This window comes from Tachypleus tridentatus, chromosome 9 (assembly GCF_004210375.1).
Source record: "Tachypleus tridentatus isolate NWPU-2018 chromosome 9, ASM421037v1, whole genome shotgun sequence".
Classification (NCBI taxonomy): Eukaryota; Metazoa; Arthropoda; class Merostomata; order Xiphosura; family Limulidae; genus Tachypleus; species Tachypleus tridentatus.
The window spans coordinates 33,030,751-33,049,519 of NC_134833.1; the positions used below are offsets into that span (position 1 = coordinate 33,030,751).

Below are 18,769 nucleotides of genomic sequence, written 5' to 3' on the forward strand. Positions count from 1 at the left end.
ATGATGTTAATGCCACCAGCAATGCAAGACTTGCATGGTGCTATTTCCACCAACATATGTGAAAGTCAAATTAATGGTATACTTAACACACAGCAGTTATGACAACCAAAAACCGACCTTACAACCTATCGAGTACACATACACGAGTACACTGCACTATGTAAGGTATAACTAACTAAACACTGTAATAAAACAATTCAATTGAGAAAAACAATCTTCAGAACATGGCATCCAGTACTCTGAATTTAAACATAATTACCACTATTTAAAATGATGACAGAGTGACACCTGAGGAACTTTTTATGGTTCTTAAGTTTAGAAGCTGGTTTAATTTTCTCTCATTCACAGTGATTATGCCTATTTCACTCTCCACTTGTAAAAAGTTGTATGGAGACAAAGTTTTCAAGGAAGATCCAGTTTTTAAGGGCACTGTTAAGTATAATGAGCTTACCTAACAAAACCAACATGTTTCCAAGTAATCTAAAGCATTAATTTGTTGTATCTATTTAGAATGTTTATTTTGCCTTTAAGTCTTCTGTAGCAATGACAAGAACTAAAATTAGGATTAAATCTACAACGTGCAACATTTAGGCACTCAACACTGAATAACATGCATGTACAAATGTAGAAAAAACCAAAAACCATAGACTATAACATTCAAACAAAAAATGTAGAAAATTTACTTAAGTACCAATGGTCCAGATGAGAATGATAACCCTTCTAAGAAGTATTTATAAGACAATAATACTTAAAATACCCCTAATTATCATCTGGTTCATCCCACTTGCAAGTACAGGAACCAACATCAGTTCTAAATGTGTTTTACAGCCTAATTATAGAAAGATCCTCAACTCACAAAACCAATTAAAAGAGGAGAAATACATCATTAGTCCCAATATTATACACATTATTTTACTATATGCCATTTTGCATCATACCCATCTTGTTTAAACTAGCAAAGAGAAATGCAAATATTCAAGCTTTTTGTTCTACCTCAAAATGTTTCAAAACAGATACCATCCTATTGGTTTTTTTCTGCAATATCTTCTAGAACCCTTTTGATTTTAGTAATATTAATCTTTAGCCACTAAGATCAGTATTACACAATATCTTCCAAGTTTTATTAACATAAAGACAAGACTTTATACTTCTAAATTTCTAGCAAGTTATTCAAGTTTCCCCACTGAGCAAGTCTGCTCTTTGCCCTCCCAGTTTGAGTTCTGACTTAGAAAAAAAAAAATTTTATTACTTTGAAAATTATTGGTGACTTCAATGGGTTTAGAGACCCTTTACTCACATTCTGGCACTTATTTTTTTAACTAGTACCAAAGAGCAAAGAACTGATAACTCTTCATTTGCTCTTCTTGCTGAGCCAATTAACTTATCTTCATTGTGTTTTTGTTCTTAAACAACGACACAAGCTTATAATTTAAATTTCTCAGCCTTTCTTACAAGTGGTACAGAATCTCGGTGACGAATGATGCGCAGTGTGTGCATTTCTCTTCTCCTTAATGAAAAACAGAACTTGAATTTCATAACTGTAGAAATAGGTTTGTGTTTTAATATTTTCAAATGAAGTATTAAAATACATTAAAGCTGGACTTCTATAATAATAATCCAAGTTATTTTATCATAGTAAAATTTATACAGTCCCAGCTACTGTAAATATAGAAAGTTAAAGCATATATGTTTACTTGTGTTTACACTAAGTATATTCATTAATTTGATATAATAATAACATCTTGAGCACTACTGTTTGTTAAACAACAGTACCAAAAAGTGTACATTAAATATGTATTGCATTAAGCGTGTTTAATAATACATGAAGTATAAAAATAACAAGCTTACATTAAAACATTTCACCATTACTGAGTACTAGAGGGAGGAGATATGTCACAGAAAAAAAAACAAGGTGGGGGAGAGAAATAGTACTGTAAAACCTTAAGCAAACAGTCTCGAATTAAAACTTTCAAAAATCTCATTCTTATTACTGTGGCCAATGGCAGCATCAAGATGAAATCATTCAACTTTCTGCTGCATGTATAACTGCACATATACTCTATCTTTTTCATCTCATTAGTTTGATCTTCAGATAATATTATCAAAAATAATTTAAAAACAACAACTTAAAAATGGCATTTAATAAATACTTTTTATATGATTTTAAAGTGGAAATTTAACTGCTCCAAATATTCATTAACCTATTCATATAATTAAGCTTTAATGAATGAAGTTTGGTTAGAGATACTTGACTGGAGTTTTAGAAAACCTACAAGAATGTTCTACAGAAAACAGAATTAAGTCAGACTTGAATTCTTTATAAATTAATGGAAAGCTAAACAGTAGATAGGACATTAGTTTGGTGGTAGAAAACATTGTTTTATTGGATGAATATGATGGATCCCTTTATTATTTTTGCAGGCTTTTCTTGTTCACTCTCACTGTCAATAAGTTGAATACCTATACAATCAGTAACACAAGACATGCAAAGACAGATTTAGTAGACATTCTTTGATTCATACAGAATTGAAAAGTTTTAGTGAATAAGAAAAAAAAAATCAAACTTCCACCTTCTATGTAAGACTCATTAGTGAGCTACATTTAAATAAATAAAGAATGAATGTGATTATCAATACATTATTAAAACCTTCCTCTATGTAGAGTTATAGCATCTACTTTTCAATACACAATTTTAGATTAAATTAAATCTAATAGTTATTGGAAACTTTCACAACATTCTGGTTAGGCCTCATTCATTTCAGTTTTGTTGTCTCAGTACTAAAGTTATCACAGACTGACTACAAGAATTATAATAATTTTTGTTATAAAATAAGGCTTGAAGATATTGTCCATTTTTCTGAAGTTAACAGAATAAGAGACCAAGTCATAATATTCTGGGATAACATAGGACCTATTCTGCACTCTAACTTAAGAAACAAAAAGAAACGTAAAAAATCAGCCCTTATTATTCATATATTCATCAAGCTTTCTCTTAAACTCATTTAAATTTATTGCCTCTGCAGTGTATAAAATGGGAATTTTAATAAATAGGGGTAATGAACAGGTATTTAAGACAGGTCTAGGCTTTTTCTTTGGCATAATTATATGTACCTCACTATTAAAGTATAAATTTGAGAAATACACAACACTGATATTTATGGGTGTATTTACATCCTTTTGACTCCCCATTTAGAAGCCTGTACTAATTTAGGTAGGTGAATAATAAGGTGGCATTGCACAAAAATTATTTTATAATGGACCACCTGCTGATTCACCTAGGTCATCCTATCCACTGTATTAAACTACAGAATAAAAATAAAACCCTTAAAGCCACTTATTATTAAAATATTCATCAAGTCTTCCCTTAAGTTAAAAACATTCACATCTGAAGGCAACCCATTCCAAAGGCCAACCATCCTGTTAGAAAAATCAAGTTGTATTAATTAAAGGTGACTCCTACTGTGCTGAAATTTGTACGTGTTTCCTAGTCTTACCATTCACACCATTAAGTATAAAAAAAAAGATGCTTCATCAACGCTATTAATTTCTCTAATTTTAAACCTACCCTCATATGATAACCTTTCCATTCCAAGTGTCATCCTGAACCCTTTCAAACACTTCAATGTCAATTTTAAGATAAAGAGCCCAAGACTGAACATAGTACTCCAAACGTAGCTTAATCCATGACCTGAACAACGAAATCTTAACCTTTTTAATGCCACTGAAGAATCAACAATAACATACTTATGTTTTTCATTCCAATTCCTATCTTATCTTTCCACTCCATATTTCCTTATGCACAAATTAAAAGTACCATTCAGATAATCTCTTTTTGGAAACCAACTGCCATTCTAACAGTATTACTGATGGGTGTTTCAATAAAAAATATTAAAAATGCTGACTGCAAGAGTTTTATTTTGAATTTTATGCAATGAATATACTTTTAAATGCTTTTCTCTCTCTCTCTCTCTCGTGTTTATTAAAAGAAAACATATTAGAAATTATTATTAATGGAATCTACTCAAACTGCAACCATGTAGTGGTATGAATAAGAAAACGATTAGCTATGTTTTTCCGAGATGGGCAATTAGATTACTAGATACAATCGATTATCTTTCATCCTTGAATATATTGATTAGTATCTCACAGACTAGTTAACTAATATTACAATTCAATAGTGATCCAAGTTGGTGTTTTTAATTTTTCCAACTATTTAAGAGATTGAAATGCTGCTATTATGACTTATCATTATTTGTAACCAATTCAATATTGTTCAGCTTAACCAATAAGATTTTTTTATTATTAAAATTCTTCAAGTCTCATCTGAGAATAATCAATTAGTTGAAAGTAACTGGTTAATAAGCCCATAATTCATTGGTTCACAAATTCCACTGACTTACTATCCCTATTTCTAACTACATAAAAGATGTTTAGGTCTTACAAAATATCTTGGATCTTGAACTTTGACAAGTTACATAAATATTTGACAAATGATTAACCCTTTTGAAATGGGTCAGGGTTAAAGGCCATGTAATTTCATTTGTTGACATGAATTCAAAATTTTATTAAACTATTATTTTATGAATTTATATCAATAAGTTTGGAATCAAATTATAATTCAAACTTTAATATTACATATAAGTTAATTTATTAATTGAAAACAAAACATCAAAAAATAATCTAAATATTGATTTTTGTGTGTCACATGGATGTTGAATGCAGCACTGGTTTAAATTAAATGTTTGTGATGTCAAAATACCAAGTCTATAGTTTTTTACAAACTAGGAACTCAAATTACTAATATTTACAAGCTAGAATATAAAACAAGAACTTCATTTTATTTTGCTGAAATAGGGCTTATGTACAGAATCAAACAGTGGCCCCACTAACCTCTTTAGTTTTGGAAATGGTCCACTATATATACTTACTTCAATATATGGTGAGAATAACCAATGGACAACTTAGAATATCCCACAAGGTTTTCTCAGCCATTTTAATCTGTGAAAAGGCTATCGTGTTCTTCTGAGCCAAGATTTCAAAAAGGTAGGTTGTGTCTTTAATCTGCTTGAAGTTTCATATTTGTTTTTAAACCTAATTACATTTTAGTTACTAACCTTAATAAAATAAACTATAAATGCAGATAGCCCTCGTGTAGCTTTAAGGGAAATTTAAGACAAACTAAAACCAAATAAATTATAACTGAATTCTATGGTAACAGTATAATTAACGATTTTTTTGGTTATTCAACTGTATATATAAAACCTAAAACAATTTTTTTGTTTGATATTCTGCACGTGCAAAATTTTAAAAGGCTTAGCAACCTATTTCCAGCAGCAACTGAGTTCAAAGGTTGTAGTTAGAAGAGATAATTATTTGCTTTACTTCTTTATTTACTGCTTCTGTATTTAAGAAAAATAAGTTTAAAAATTTATTTCTAGACAATTTATATACGTATATAATGTAAAATAATAGAAATGTGACTGTGTATCACAAAATACTAGTGCACTAAAACACAGTCAAGACATAGTAGGCTAAAGGTCAGTTTTATATGTAGCATTAGCTAACAAAGGTTCAGTTTGGTAGGTTGGTATAATAAATATACATAGCACTAAGATTTAAGCTACTAAACACATGTATTTTTGTGTTATATGTTGTCATTTTAGCAAGAAAAAAATCATAACTTATATTTCCTAATTTTTTATGATAGTTATGATGTTGATCAACTGACAGACCCAATATAGTTAAGGAATAGAAAATAATAGTCTTACTAAAAACAAACATCTAAAATGTAATTATTAGATGTTAAAGATTACACAAATATGAGATTTTTTGGAATAAAGAACAAGTCTTTTCAATCATAACACAAAATCACCTTACACTCAGACTAGTAACAAAACAGTCTCAGATATTTTGACAAAAAATATGATTTTTTGTGAATAAAATTATCTTTACTAAAAGCCTACCAAATTTTGTGAAGGTGCACATTGTATCAAAAGTTGTAGTGCAAATGTGTAGACAATCTCACATATTTTATACTCAGCCTAGTGTGAAAGGGTTAATCATACTAACTGTAAAGTAATGCACTTGTACTTTAATAACTCAGATCACACATTAGAGATGAGAATCAATTCAATCATATAACTGATGAAAAATTATTTTTGCATCATGGTGAATAAACTGCCCCAGTCATTGAAACTTTGTTCTGCTGCTAGTAGTAAAGTAGTTTTAATATTTACTTATAAACAATGATCAAAAACCAGAAGATGTAATTATCTTTCTTTACAAATCATTAGTTATGCCTTACTTAAAATACTGCATACAGTTCAGAACTTCTTTACTGAAAAAGGACTTTCTCTCATTGGAAAAGGTTTAGAGGAAGTCATTCTTATAACACCAATACCACAGGTAATGTTACAGGAATAAACTAACAACTTATTTTGTCTTCAGAAAAGAAGTGTAACAGGTGACCTTGTTGAAGTTTACAGGAGATAGATACGATAAATATCTGATTTCTTTCTGCTATATTTTGAAGACAATAGGATAAGAGGACACAAGTGTAATGTTTGTAAAGAATAGACTAGTCTATTCTCAACAATTTTTTTTAACAGGGTGACTGCCTTCTGAAATGAATTGCCATCAGCATTAATGGAGACCAGTATTTACAGGAGTTTGAGAATCATGATGGATAAAACGAGTCTTCCTTTCCTTAACCTGTTCAGCGTCATAGACGAGATAACTTCGTCCAAGCCGATCAGTAACACAGTGCCACGAACTAGTTCATTCATTCTCAATAATACCTGACTTCAACGCTAGATGTCAGCACCATATATGCATTTGACCTACTTACAAATTGTTTCACTTTCGATCAATACAAATAGTTGTATTGTAGCAGCTGAAATACTTGGCAGTCAACAGGTTAAACATACACATAGCCAAAAATATCATTGGCTGATGAAATAATACATTCTGTTATAAGTAAAAACATAAGAAATACCTACCTTGTTCTTATTGGAAGTTAATATTAGTAACACACCTTTCTCTCAAGAAATGTGTCTCAATACTTTTTCAGCCCTTTTCATCAACATGTTCTTATCAAAAAAATTTGGTGCACTTATGATCCATTTTGTTAACAATACCATTTATAAACATTATTAATTTCCTAAGGATTTACATTGCTAAAAAACATTCGATCATAAAAACAAAAACTTCAATACTCAGACTTTTTGTATAACTTATCTACTTTTCTACACTTTCACCAACAAAATTCATAATAATAATTAACCCTAAAAGTGATACATGAACTTTATAAAAGATAAAAACAGACACTCATAGGTAAAGCTGGACAACTAGTGGTATTTGCTAAATGCTTAAACAATGTATCTATTAAATGATTAAATTTGATTAGCCAATTAGTAGTCATTTCAAATTAATGACAGTGACAAATAGCATTTTGCTATAAAAAAACAAACAAACCTGGGTTAGCAAGCTTGTCGGTAATATTTTGATTACATTTGAATAGCTAGAATAATCAAAAATAGTAATAACCAGAAACTCTAATTTCAATTAGTTGATTATTTTAACAACAATTGTTGGAATCATCTTAAAGTTTAATAATGAGAAACACCACCTTCAATTAATCATTTTAATCATAATTCTTATTAATCAATCAGTTTATGTGACACAAACTGATATAAGTGATTCTCATAGGTAATTAATTACACTGATTAATCATTTAAATTACCCATTTCTTCCAAAAGGAAAGCTCTCACCTACACATACACACAAATATCAAAGAACTTTAACCAAATGATAAGTTCTTTCTGAAAGTTACTTAAAAATTTCATTTTTTAAACAGCCCTTGACAACAAAACTGAACAATACAAGGTCATTTCATGTGAAATCATCCAGGGGGCTGCAGGTGACCCCTCAGAATGCCTTGAAAACATTCACATGTGCTCATCTACCCATATAATGAAAACTTGCCAAAGATTAGATCAATATCTTTAATAGTTTCTGATTTACAGCCATGTAAAAGTTAATTAATTTTTTGTTATTTTTGGCAAATTCATTTTTGGGCAACTTTGGCTGCTTAAAGCTGCAAGAGTAATGGTGGTAGAAGGCTGAAATATGCTACACTGACTGAATTAATCTCACAAAATTCAAAAATGGTCTCAAACCAAGTTTATTTCTCTTAGGATTTTCATAGTGAGGCTCTAAAATCACATGAAAACCCAAAATCATAAAAAAAACATTGGTTTATTTAATAAGCCATAGCTCTAAGACTTAATATGATACAAAGCTGAATTTTATTTTCAAATGTCCAATAGCATATCAGTTGATAAATCAGCAATTGTTGTAATTAAAAGTCTATTAGATCTCCTGTAAAAAAATGTAGTTGCATGCAACCTTTTATGATTTATAGCCCTACTTCAGGTCACAGTTTGACCATGTCACCAGTTATTCAGCCTTTCCAGATTTTTACCATATATTTTTACATCTCTGAATATGATCTACAAAAAAAATCAAGATGGTGTTCAACCTACTTTTTGAGTATCCTCTAATCATACGTTTTTGGGTATTTCATGTGAACATTTTCAAGGCATTCTGAGGGGGTCATCTGGAAAATTTTCCAAAATCTGAATGATTTGACATGGAATGACCTTACATTAGTAGAAGATGGAGTTAGTTATGTTATATTACAACAATTTTGGAGAATCATCATTTCATTACCACATCCAGTCATGCTGCATCTGAAGAATGTACATCTTGACAACAGCTACAGGATTTGTTTTTTGGATTTTGTACATAGCTACACGAGGGCTATCTGCACTAGCCATCCCTAATTTAGCAGTGTAAGACTAGAGGGAAGGCAGCTAGTCATCACCACCCATCATCAATTCTTGGGCTACTCTTTTACCAATGAATAATGGGATTGACTGTCATATTTTAATGCCCCCACAGCTGAAAGGGCAAGCATGTTTGGTGCAACTAGGATTCAAATCCGTAACCCTCAGATTACAAGTCAAACGCCTTAACCCACCTGGCCATGCTGGGCCACAGATACAAGAAATAAAGTTTTATGATCCAAATCACACCATCCTTCCCTATATACCTTTCATAATCCATCTATTTAACAAAAACAGTATTTTACAAGAATCTTTTCAACAGTTTCAATGAACAGAAATTCATAGGCATAAACCAGTCATTATTTTCCAGCTATTTAAGGTATGTGGTGGTTGAATGAAAGGTACAATTGAAAACCTTATCCAGGTGAACCTATACCCTGTTGATTGTTTCCCTACAAAGGTGGTACTTCTGTGCTGTACAAAGGGTCTATAATATTGGACTGATAATAACATAATTCAACTTGATCAGTGCATCCACTCTCCTAATCTCCAACCTGCACCTGGTGCAGTAACCATTAATGATCATTAATTTCTTTGAATACACTTAGCAAAAGGGTGCATACAGTTTTGAAAAACAAAAGTGTTCACCCATTGATCAGTACAAAATGCAGTATAAAGCCCACATATACTTCATCAAGGGCCACAACATACTGTTATTTTACTAGGCCAGGTTCTGTTCATATAGTTTTCTACACTTTGCCTTCCTTTCTTGTGTAAGTTATGAAAGTGAACTGTGTACACATCACTTGTGAGATTTTTTGTTTCTTGATTATGTTGCCTAAAGTGTCTGGATGAGTTTTGCCACTGACCTTTGTGTATGTGGATTATCACCTATTACAAAACACCACACTTGTTTAGGGATTCCACATTAATCCATATTACTTTCTTTTCAAACTATCAAGTACAAGGGATATCCAGGTTTTGGAAATTTTAAAATGACATCTTTATGATTTGAGTGTATTAATATTTTATGTCAGAAAAAGGCTGTTACAAACCCTTCCCAAATACAATAAATCACCAGTGGCATCACACAACGTACAAAATGTGGTTCTGATACATTCCATTCCACCATTTTATAGTGGCTGTAGTTGTCACAGGACAACAACATTTTAATATAATGCACTCAACCCCTGTCATCAAACCATAGGTCTTTAAATTCCATAAATCTACCCCAACCTTTTAAAAACCAATGATCTTTTAAGAAATTTCCCTATTGCAACATTTGAAAAATAACTTGAAAGCCCAACAATTTCTTAGTATTTTCTATAAGTTTAAGAATACATCTCATAAGTATCAGTAATTTGACTCTTATTATGTTTTTCACACTTTTTTTTCTAATATCATATACATTATAACAAGAGATCATTAAATCCTTCAAACTTACTCTTGCATCCATACCTTTAATTAAAAATAATTATCAGTACCCTTTATTTCTCTGGGAGTCATAGATTGCTTTTCTTACACTCTTGTGAAATACTAGGCTCCACTGTTGTCAATGGTATCACATTCTACAAGACAATTTTTACACAACAATATTCTGGAATTGAAGTGCTACTATCTGCAATGATAACTCCACACACACTAGCAGACATCTTAGGTCAAAAGTAACCAAAAATTAAAATTAATATGGAATTTTCCTGAAGGGTATTTTCTGGTCAGTTATCTCTAAACTGATTGCACATATATCTTCTCAAGTATTGATACAATGATTAGCTGGGTCATTACAATAAGGTTTGTCTATTTATTAGCTTATAGCACTAAGTCTCATGTTATCATTTGTTTGTTTGCTTACCAAAAGTCCACTGTGCCTACATTACTACTACCAGTACAAACTACTTTGTACATCTAACATACGGTTTTCTTTGGTCACATTTTTGGTAATGTTTACCATAAGTCCAATATATTTCTTAACTTTTGCTTTACATTGGATTACAGAACTCTTGATTTTAAAACTTAATGTTTTGCACAAATGAACGTTTGTTTTAGTCTTAACTAATATTCACCTTTTTTTAATTCTTCACTTTATTAGTAGTTAATACTGTTCTAAACATATTCTATGATATTCTTTCACTAGTCAGTATCATAGGTTTGCTGCATGTTCATTCTTGGTGGAAATTTTTAAATAATATAAAATATTTCTTTAGCCCTTTTGATAGCACTAGTATAGAAAAAAGTACTTCCCAAATAACATTTACGTCAATTCAGAATATCTAAATCACCCAATCGCACTTCTTTCCAACACCTGCAGAAGACATCAAGTAAATCCATAAACTGAGTTATAAAGTTGAGTTTTCCAATCCAATTTAATTGTAAATAACTACATAGAAAGTTAAGCATACATCCGATTTATTTAAATGTCACGTGTATGTGTACAACCACGTCGTGTCCAACAGTAAACTGTACAAGACTACCGAAACACAAGCTCAACAGATAATAAGGTTGTTGCCTCTCTATACTGCAGTTGCATGCATCAGCACAGTAACTTAACTAGCATAAAGCTAAGGCAGTGTGCCAGTAACTTAGTAAGCAGCTAAGGGCAAGGTTGATTTGCACCTTTCATTTACTTTTCTCATTATCTGATGTCACAGAATACCACAAGCATACATCTTTAAACAAAAATAATTTAATTAGTATGAACCGAGTGTAACAATATCAATATGACTCAATTTCTCACCTTGGATTACTAGACTGGGAATATGTTAGAACAATCAACAACGATATCTTTTCACAACACATCCACCTCTTATTTTAGGATTCCTGCCTATTCTCAAAGATGCTTATGACGTCATAGTTACTTTTGTTCTTCAACAAAAGATGGCGTATAAAAATAAATGGAAGGTAACGCCTGGGAAGAAAAATATACCTAAAAACGAAGATGTAAGAAAACAAATTAAAAACACCTTAAGAAAAAGATATGTAATACAGTCAATGGTTTAGCTAAACGACTTTCCTCTCATAATCAGGGTATATGTATTTTTGAAGTAAAAACTTTGGCCTTATAGCTACGACATTTTGAATTCTGAAAATCCAAAGAAATGGTTTTGTTTTGAAATTCGCGCAAAGCTATTCGCAGGCTATCTGCGCTAGCCGTCCCTAATTTAGCAGCGTAAGACTAGAGAGAAGGCAGCTAGTCATCACCACCCACTGCCAACTCTTGGGCTACTCTTTTACCGTACATTATAACGCCCCCACGGCTGAATGGGAGAGCATGTTTGGCGCGACTGGAATTCGAACTCGTGACCCTCGGATTACGAGTAGAGTGTCTTAACCACTCCCCAAAGAATTATTTAAGTCAGTTAATAAAAAGCAAGGAACAGATTAAAACTAGATAGCCAACTTATGGCTCAGCAGTAAATATGTGGTCTTAAAGAACAAGTCCTTGGATCTCAATTCTCGCGATTAGCACAGTACAGGTGGCCCATTGTGTAGTACTGTGCTTAATAATAAACGATCGCAAAATAGACTCAACTACCTTTTAAATAATACACTATTTTAAATAGTTCACGAACATTCAGTTTTAAACCAGAAACAACTGATAAAGACACAAGAAATGTTTGACATTAGAACTGGACAAACAAAAACATTTGCTACTGGTGCAATTGTTATTCTAAATATTATTCAATGTATCGCAAGAAGCGTTAAAACAATATGAAGGAATGCTTGCACAAGAGAGGAGATTGGGTGAGGCTTTGGTACGTGTTGGTGGCACAAAAATCAGCGCAGTTCCAGCTTAGTAAAGCAATATCTCGTACTCTGGCAGAGCTAAAAGAGAAGAGAGGCATGTGAAAATGCATGGAACATGCTGATACGTTGAATCTATACAATACAGACAAATCGCTTGTGCAAGAATGATAAGTCATAGGAAAATGAGAAGACCGTCTCATGCCACATCAACTCAGCCAATGCACGGGAAGGAGGAATGCACTTATCTTGTTGTTCATGGTGAGCCACATAAGAAAACACTGAAGATCGAGGCAAGGAACAGCTCTGACAGTAAATCAAGCCACCACTACTGTCATTCTGATCGTATTGCTGCGATCACCACTGATATCATGCAGCTAGGATGGTTGGTGTCAGTAGATACAGTGAAAAGATGCTGTGACCGTTACTTTACGAGATATCAGGTGGTATTTCACTATATTGTAATTGGAAGGTGTGGTGTGTTTTGTTTTTTTTTGCTTTCGGAGATAACTTGTGATTTTCTTAGGTAAAATAATCACTGAAATGCTATTTGATATTTCTGGGAAGATTTCTTACTTGATTTCGTCAAAATGGCAAAATAGCTAAATAGGACACGTTGCCTTGTCCTCAATAGATTTTCCTCTTATATATGAAAATATATGACTTTTTGACATACGATGAAGGAGTTTTGTTTCCTCTGATATGCACTGTAATAACAAGAAAAAGGTTAAACGTAGCTGAAGAAAAATTCAACTGAAATATCTAAGTCTACTGAATTCTACAAGTGGTTATTTCGAGAAGTCTTAAAGGAATAACATGTTGAGTGTGATTGCTCACAGATGGCAGCACCTTGCGATACCACAGCCACAGAAAAAGTTACGGTGAGTATTCATAGAAAAGTCCAAATAGTAAGCACGGCATGGCCAGGTGATTGAGGCACTCGACTCGTAATCCAAGGGTTGCGGGCTCGAATCCCCGTCGCACCAAACATGCTCGACTTTCAGCCGTGGGGGCGTTATAAGTGACGTTCAATCCCACTATTCGTTGGTAAAAGAGTAGCCCAAGAGTAGTTGCGGTAAGTGTGATGACTAGCTGCCATCCCTCTAGCCTTACATTGCTAAATTAGGGACGGCTAGCGCAGATAGTCCTCGTGTAGCTTTGCGCGAAATTCAAAACAAGCAAACCAAAGCAGTGCTTTTTAAGCTATTGGTGTATACGTCAATGTGTAATGTTGATGTATATGAGTGTGTGTGGTGAGACTTATATATATAGACGTTACACAAATTAATTTTTGAACACTAGAGGGCATGAATCGTTCAGCTACATAAAGAACACAATGGTTAAGCAATATGTGAACTGAAATAAAGGACATAACCTCAATGTTAAGATTTTGAAGTACAGGAGTTCACTTGCGATTAATGACCTGGAAATTATTATTAAAAATACAGTGAACCTTTTCTTTTCATTAGTGCTAGTAATAGAATGTTTCAATTTCGAAACAAAAATATTCAATCGTTAGGAACCGGGTTTTGATATCCGTGGTGTGCAGAGTACAAATGGCCCTTTGTATAATTTTGTGCTTAACTTCAAACAAGTCGAGTGTTAATAAATTTTCATGGAAGGACAAGAGTAACCAAAAAATTCACATTACATCTGAAAGTGTTTTCCACTAAGAGTAAGTCGTACGAGATAGGTTTACTGGTTTGATTGTTTCATCGTAATGTCACATTGGACTATCTGTTGTGTTCACTGTGCAGATCGAACCCTAAATTTTAGCATTGTAAGTGTGTAGACTTGCCGTTGTCCACCCCAGTCACACCAAACATGCTCGCCCTTTCAGCTGTTGGGGCGTTATAATGTTACGGTCAATTTCACTATTCGTTGGTAAAAGAATAGCCCAAGACTTGGCGGTGGGTGGTGATAACTAGTTGCCTTCCCTCTAGTCTTACACTGCAAAATTTGGGACGGCTAGAGCAAATAGCCCTCGTATAGCTTTGCGCGAAATTCAAAACAAACCGTTATTCAAACTGGAACTTAGATTGATTGAATTGAGCTCAAATATTTACAGTCTTGTGAAATTCAAGAACAGTGTTTTAGATATCATATGAAATGTAAACTCGGTCTTAATGTACCCGTTTCTTAATTTGGTTATGAAGAGATATTTTCAGTTATGTAGATTGAAATATTAATAACCAAACGATGTCACTGAATATCTTAATGTTTCGGTGCACATGAAAAACATAAAATACAGATTATGAGTGCACTGCTGGAAGCAGAAAATAATGCTTACGTGCTTCACATGGTAAGTTGCACATGTCTGGTATTAAACTTACATCCAAAAGAAAATTAGGGTTTTATTTCGTTTGTGTAATGTGTTAGTTCTGTTTCAGTTCTAGTAAGGGGAGCGAAATTTCATTATTGTTGTTGGGTGAATGTATACACTTTGTAGATGTTATTTCCTTTTTTTTATTTAAATAACTGCGTGTTTTGTGAGTGTCTCTGCATATTCTTTTCTTTTTCCCTTTTGTGTGTGTGTATATGATCATGCTTTACACTTGTATAACAGTTGACTCCCACCAATTACAGTGTGTAGGAATCAGATGTTTGCAATCTTGCCCCATTTTCTTTCCTACTTGGACACAGGGTGTGTTCACATAACAACCATGTTTCAGCGAAAGGAATACGACTGTGTCAGAAGTTAAGCTGTGTTGATTATTGCCAGGTCAGTGATGATGCAGGATAGCACAGCTATTGATATTGGTTAAGTGGAAATCCAGTGAAACTTAGTGGACCGAGATGTCCCTAGGTGTTTGGAAAACATATTCTATTGTTGATATAGGCATTACCACACTTGCAACTTATAGAAATGTTGCTTGGACAACATAATATATTTACCGCCCTCACTCTAAAAGAATTTTAAAGTATAGCATGGTTGAACTTATAATCAAGTGTTGTTTATCTTACCTTGTATTTTCAATCCTGACCCTTGCTGTTTAAAATCATTCTGACTATCGCTTTTTTAACCAATCAGTGGTCGGTCCTTCTACTTGTTGCCAACTTTCTGTGAGTATTCTACAGTATAATAGAAAACCCAAACTACAAGAAACTAGAACTTCCTCTTTAGCAAGAACTTGAACTACATGAATGACTTTTGGACTCCACAAAGCTGGCTGGTCATTCACCATAGCAAAACTCATGGATGAAAAACTGTTGCTGGCCAATATATCTGATAAGAATGATCTCACTATATCTCTTTTAAGATCAAAACTTTGAAGTATCCCAGTTCTAATAAAGTTCTAGTGGAGTTCAAGTTCTTATTGAACATGATTGGAATGGGGGAGGGAAAAACCATACTATTACCCTTACATTAACTCCTGACAAATCTAGCCTTCAAGTAACACAGTAGCAAGTCATTCAACTGTTACCAACTCTTGTAAAATATTAATTAGTGAAATCACCAGGGAAGCAAGGGACCTCAACTTTGAAGTGTTCTGCTAGAGGATGCTCCTTTAGCAAATACTACTGGATCCATATTAGTACCACCTCTGGCAATACCATTACATCCTAAAGCAAACAAGAAATAATGACTTTGGATCTTATCAGAATTCACCATTTTCCAGGAGAGTCGCAAAGAGAAGGGTTCCCAGACAATTTCTATCATCTCAGGAATCACCGTCACCAATATAAACATCTAAATGATGCCAACCACTTTAACATTCCAAAATAATCAGCCAGTAGAGAGAACAACAACACAATGGTGGGAATAATTTGCCATCAGTAAAGGGGCATGTGGTAGTATCGTCTACTGGACAAATCATAATTTCAGTGGTGATACCCAAACAAGGAGTTTCTACCTCAATGCTGTTTGAGCCAGCCACCAACACTAGATATCCCACAAGTAATCTCTGTGGCAGTCAGTGGTGGAAAATTTGACCATTCTACCTAATCTCACCACAATTACCCCACACTATTGTAGATCCACATCTTTAGGTTGCATTGTCAGGAGGTGAACAGCTAAAGGACTGAGACTTAGACTCTGCATAAAATAGAGTAAAAATGATTGCAGTATCATAATAACCATAATGAATGTTTGAAGAGAAGGCTTTCCAGCAGTGAATCAAATTGGCCAAAACCAGCGAGGCCTTGGTTAAGCTTATGAAAGCATCAAAACTAATATGGTGACAAATCTTAATATAACTGCCACTCTGGAAGGTCTGTGATGGGAATGTGATGAGGAAAGCTGGACATCACGCTTACAGTTAGGTAAATGTGTATTTTGTGTATCTTATAGGAATCGCTGTTTCAAATGTATGTTTACTATATTAACTATGTGGCCATGCATTTTATTTTATTTGTAGTATTTACCACATTCTTTCAGTTTGCGTTTATCTATAGTTTTCACAGTTAAAATATTCAACCTGTGTACATTTCAACATGACTAATAGTATTTGGAGTCAATGTTTTAAAAGGCGTTTGATTTACATGATTTCTAAATTATGTATTATGTTTTTGTACTTCAGTTGATTGTTACTGTATTTCTGAGTTTTAATGGTGTTCATTGTATCAAATTTCTTTTATTTCATTATGATACGTTTTGAAATGCGTAGATATCTTACCACCGCTTATTTCCGTTTAATATGGTGATGTAACCATAAAACCTATGTTAAAGAGGGTTTTTTTTTTCAATATTATATTTCTGCCATACACATTATAGTATTATTGTTAATAGGTGGGAATAAAATCCTTATAACCCGAGCGCTTTCGAAAGCCGGACTTTTCTTCTTCAGAAGCAAACTAAAAATATATTAGGCTGAGAATCAGTTTGCTCTTGAAGAAGAAAGGTCCACTTTTCGAAAGTGCTCGGGTTATAGAGTTTTATTTCATCTCTATCTTTCTTGAACCTACGTGTTTTTAACATCATAATTGATAGTAGATTTGTACTGTGATATTATAATATATGTTGAAATTTGGTATTGTATTTTACATTATGTTAAACTGCAATTGTAGTTCAATTACGTCTACTTGATCGTACAATGTATTTGTATTCTTGCTGTAATTATAACCTGTTCTGTTTGTTGAAAACGCCACCCAGTGGCACAGTGGTATGTCTGCGGACTTACACACTAAAAACCGGGTTTCGATACCCGTGGTGGGCAGAGCACAGATAGCCCATTGTGTAGCTTTGTGCTTAATTCTAAACAAACAAAAATTGTTGAAAACTCAAAGTATCATTTCATTTTTTAGTAAAATATTTTTAAAGGATGTTTTTGCAGCTCGATTGAATACTCATTGTAAATTAAAATACTGTGATTACCTTTATTAAAGGGTTCGTTTTTTGTATTAATTAATACAAAATTTTAATTTGAAACGTGTAATACTTACGGTATAAACTGACTATATTTTTCATTACTAAATGCCGAATTTCTCTTATAAATCTGTTTGTTTTTATATCGGATACTAATTCGAGTGTATAATAAATATACTTTACTTTTGTATTAGTAATCTTCATTAACTTTGTTATATTGAGATTTGTATGCATCGCCCGGCATGGCCAAGCGTGTTAAGGCGTGCGACTCGTAATCTGAGGGTCGCAGGTTCGCATCTCCGTTGCGCCCAACATGCTCACCTTTTCAGCCGTGGGGGCGTTATAATGCGACAGTCAATCCCACTATTCGTTGGTAAAAGAGTAACCCAAGAGTTGGCGGTGGGTGGTGATGACTAGTTGCCTTCCTTCTAGTCTTAAAATTTCTAAATTAGGGACGGCTAGCGCGGATAGCCCTCGAGTAGCTTTGTGCGAAATTCAAAAACAAACATATTTGTATGCTTGTTATTGTTAAGGGATATTTTTGAATAGTAATTATCAATTTTATATTTTTGTTAAGAGGGCTTTGTAAAACATCTTGTTGCGTGTCGTTGAACGGCTGTGTACATTTTGGACATATTAAATCTTGTGCTATAAAAGTACGTATTTTGTATGTTTTATAGACATATCTGCGTTTTTTCTTTGTGTGTCTGAGCATATATATTGAGGGCATTTCTTTTGTGCTTCTGTAACTAACAGATTTTTAATTTTTAATTCACAATGTGTTGTAACCTTTGTTCAATGGCTCAGTTTTGTATTATCAGGTAGTTTAATTGTCAAAGAGTCATTCCAAGTTTAATTGTAATTTATTGACGTAAAG

General features: G+C 33.0%; 1 protein-coding gene across 16 annotated transcripts in view; it reads right to left on the bottom strand.

The window, feature by feature from the left end:
* The window catches only part of LOC143225008 (R3H domain-containing protein 1-like), a 96,873-nt gene extending 85,161 nt beyond the window's left edge, over positions 1-11,712 (bottom strand). For 8 of the 16 annotated variants that reach the window (XM_076453644.1, XM_076453629.1, XM_076453641.1 and 5 more), the window contains exon 1: positions 11,581-11,712. The gene's annotated coding sequence lies outside the window, so the exon portion shown is untranslated. Of the gene's footprint in view, positions 1-8,543; positions 8,568-11,580 lie in introns of those variants that run through there. The other 8 variants (XM_076453631.1, XM_076453625.1, XM_076453624.1 and 5 more) reach the window with 7 other exon arrangements.
* Positions 11,713-18,769: the final 7,057 nt, after the last annotated feature.